Here is a 3,952-nt window from a genome sequence, read left to right as displayed (position 1 = left end):
TTCATGCGATGCATAGTTTTAGGCTCCTATGATTCCACAGTGAACAAAGAAAATTCCCTGTGCCCTGGAAGGAAAGTTTGTCTGGCTAAGGCTCAGGCCCAACTATGGGTCTGACTAAGATTTGTAGGCTAAGATGCGGGAGAAAAAGAAACTGGAAATAAGTGGTGCACTTTTTCAGTTTTGCTGAAATTGCTTCATCAGATGCTTCAAACGTCATTTCTTCTCAATGGGGAGGATGAAGAGGGAATTTTAGCATCAGTTGGGAAGTAATGAGTTCAAGAAGCTGGAATTTAGGTAAGGCATTTTCAGGTACTTCTTCCTCTGCCTTACTTTTTATCTTTGGCAATGTCAAACTCATTAGAATCCCAATACCTGCTGTACTAGTTAGAATAGACTATACTAGGCTCCAGTCATAACGTAAACCTCAGCATCTCAATGGCTTAACCCAACTCTTATGCACATTGGGAGACTCTCCAAGGAAAATGTCCTCCATGCAGTGACTCAGTGATCCAGGCTGCTGTGATCTCCATATGTGGCCTCCATGAGTGGAGTAGCAGGGGGTAGAGGGTTGAGATTTTCACATCAGCTTGTAAATGCTGGAGCCTGGAAGTGAAACACAACACTTCTACTTGCAACCTATTGGCTAGAAATAGTCCCATGGCCCTGCCTACCTACAAAGGGAAGCATCTGACTTTTCAGTGACTAGTAAATACTTCTGCCATCACCCCAACCTCTGCTTCTCCCCAGTGCCTTCTCTCTTCAGTTTCCTCTCTCTGGCATATTCCCTGCATTCCTGGGCTAAATCCTAGTCATCCTGCGAGATTCAGCCTATGTAACAACTCTTCAAAGAAGTTTTCAATGAACCTCCAGATTTGCTGGGAAGCTCTTTAGGTTCCCATAATAGCCCATGTTTGTCTCTATCAACTCCAAAACACTGCTTTGCAATGCTCTATTCACATATATATCTTCCCTATCAGATTGCAACTGTTAACACTGAAATGTAACAGTATCCCGCATCAAGTAGGTATTCACTAAATGCTTGTTGAATGAATACGTGAATGCTATTGACTGCTTAGAATTGCTTATACAAGAACAAATTAAATAAGTCCCAAACTTAAGGCTGGATTGTGGATTCAATTGAGAAAGCAGTCACCTTACTGGTAGTTTCACATCCTAATCACATTTCCAGGTAAAAAAATCATCATTGCTCTTTATTAAAAATACAGAAAAACACGTGCTGCTTAACTGGTGCATAATTTTTCCAGGACTAGGTTGCAACTTAATTTTCTAAAACTTACTCATGCCATACAAACATGTACACACATGTACTTGGACAAGCATACCTACACACATGCAGAGACATCCTAACACCGTGCATACAGGCAACACTCTAGCTAAACAGGTAATGTGCTCACCTCCAAAATAGACCAAGAGAGCTCTACCCCTATACCTTGGTCTGTTTTGCCACCTCTGCCAGGAAGGCCATTCTATCTGTCCCTTTTGGGTTCAAATCTGTCTGTCTGTCCCTTGGGTTCAAATACTTTGAAACCAAGGTTTTTTTCTGATTCATTATGCAGAGTTCTTTTCTTTCATGGAGAGATGGAAATAGCCTGATGTGAAACAAAGGACACAGGATTGGAATTAGGCAACTCGTGGTGTATGTCTAAGTTCCACACCCAATTATGACCTTACTATGACCTTCTAAAACAAGTCACTGCATCCTCTAAATGTCCTCAATGTATAAGCTTCATTTTCCTTATACATAAAATGGAATCTCATGGCCTGTCATGCAATATTATTGGCTAAGTACCTGATGCTTAGTGGACATGCAATAAAGCATGGGGTGCTTGCTACACATCGGCTTAGCAGGTGCATGTTTTGTACTGGTGGATGCACGACACAGTGGCGTTTAACAGATTCTGAAACCGTAGAAGCAGGATGAAGAGACAGCTTTAAGGTCAGCAACTAAAGGGAACTTACATACCTTGTACAAATTCCTTTAAGACTAGCTTTCTTGCTGGCTTGAATGGGGAGTCAGCAATGCAGAACGAAACCTAAATTTTCTCTCTCCTGTATTAGTCAGGGTTCTCTAGAGGGAAAGACCTAATAAGATAGATGTATAATATATATGAAAGAGAGTATATTAGGGAGTATTGACTCACACGATCACAAGGTGAAATTCTACAATAGACCGTCTGCAAGCTGAGGAGGAAGGAAGCCAGCCCAAGTTCCAAAACCTCAAAAGTAAGGAAGCCGACAGTGCAGCCTTCAGTCTGTGTGCAAAGGCCTGAGAGCCCATGGTAAATCACTGGTGTCAGTCCAAGAGTCCAAAAGCTGAAGAACTTGGAGTCCAATGTTCAAGGGCAGGAAGCATCCAGCATGGGAGAAACATGAAGGCCAGAAAACTCAACGAGTCTGCTCACTCTACTTTCTTCTGCGTGCTTCATCCTAGCCACGCTGGCAGCTGATTACATGGTGCCCACCCAGATGGTGGGTGGGTCTGCCTTTCCCAGTCCACTGACTCAAATGTTAATCTCTTTTGGTAACTTCCTCACAGACACACCTAAGAAGAATAGTTTGCATCCTTCAATCCAATTAAGTTGCCACTCCGTATTAACCATCACATCTCCTGAACTGAAATAAGCAAATAGGGCCGAAATACACTACTTTTCTCAAAACTGGAAAGGTAGGTGTAGGTTTTACCATGAGTCAGGCGGTAGTTAGTAACCAGAATCAGGCTGATGTCCATAGGCTTCAAATTTCCTTTAGTGGCACTTATGGAGGAGGAAGAGTGTTAACAACAACCAAAGCAAAAATGGTAAGAAAGACTAAAGAAATAAACCAGCATCATATGAACGAACCCACTTGGTCCTGATTTCTAGCTGTCTCAGAAAGGGCCAAAGTAAGCACCGACAGAGTGTAAGAAAAGTGAATAAACTCTGGAATCCAGATAATGCTGGTTCTAGCATGGACTGAGTATGTGGCCTTGTGAAAAAAATGACTTAAGTCCTGTTTCTTCATCTTCAAGGTAAAGAGCTCTCCTGTCCGTGGGCTGTTGCACCTGGAAGTGTTTTGTGGATGCTTCACACACACTAGGGTGTCAGCATGCATGCATACTCCCCAGTTCAGTGAGTGCTGGTGCACAGGACAGTGGAAGTGGCCTTAGAATGACTTCAGGAATTTGTTCTAACTGAAAGGTTCCACTTTAGTCCACAGTGCATTAGGAAAAAGCTCCTTCTGTCATACTGGTGGGTGCCTTGGCAGTGACAATATTCTCCTACAAATAGGGTGGCCATTAAATGTATTGTTCATACAGGGACAGTTTAGATAATAAAAGTGAGGAGGAGGACAGGTTACTAATGATCGCACTGACACAAAAAGCAAATGGCTGTGTGGTCATCCTCACTAAAGAGATGTAAAATGATCAATGCAGAGTCTTCCCCCAAACTCACACTGCCACCGCATCTCCTGCCCCAAGAACCTTCTCTGTTGCAGCTGATTCACCTTATCAAAGCCACAGTAGGTACCCCTGAGCCAAGCCTGCCAGCACCCACCATGACCTTCATTAGAGTCCTTTCCCATTCTGTTATGACTGGCTGTTCCTCTGCCTTGCCCACTAGGCTCTAAGCTCCATAAGGTCACTTCTTGTGTCCCTGAACACTCTTGTCCTTAGCACAGGGTTTAGGAGCTGGTACACAGGGATATTCCCAAATTGGGAGGATTTGCCATTTATGCTCTTTACTCTGCCTTTACCAAACACATATGAGAAAGGACTGAAGGTAAATTGAAATGTTTTATGACTTTCAAATAGTCTCAAAGGTGCACAAGTAGTCATGTATCCAAGCAGTTCTGATCAGTGCTGGGGACACTATGATGACTGTGTCACCATTCCTGCTGGTAAGGAATCCAGAGTCCTATAAAGGAAATACCTACAGGAAGTCGACAAGAGCAG

The 3,952-nt window shown here is 43.1% G+C and overlaps 1 long non-coding RNA gene across 2 annotated transcripts in view; it reads left to right on the top strand.

The window, feature by feature from the left end:
* The window catches only part of LOC104002158 (uncharacterized), an 87,834-nt gene that overhangs the window by 51,190 nt on the left and 32,692 nt on the right, over window positions 1–3,952 (top strand). The window lies entirely within an intron of this gene.

Source organism: Pan troglodytes, chromosome 15 (genome assembly GCF_028858775.2).
Source record: "Pan troglodytes isolate AG18354 chromosome 15, NHGRI_mPanTro3-v2.0_pri, whole genome shotgun sequence".
Taxonomy (NCBI): Eukaryota; Metazoa; Chordata; class Mammalia; order Primates; family Hominidae; genus Pan; species Pan troglodytes.
This window is presented reverse-complemented; position numbering and strand designations above follow the sequence as displayed.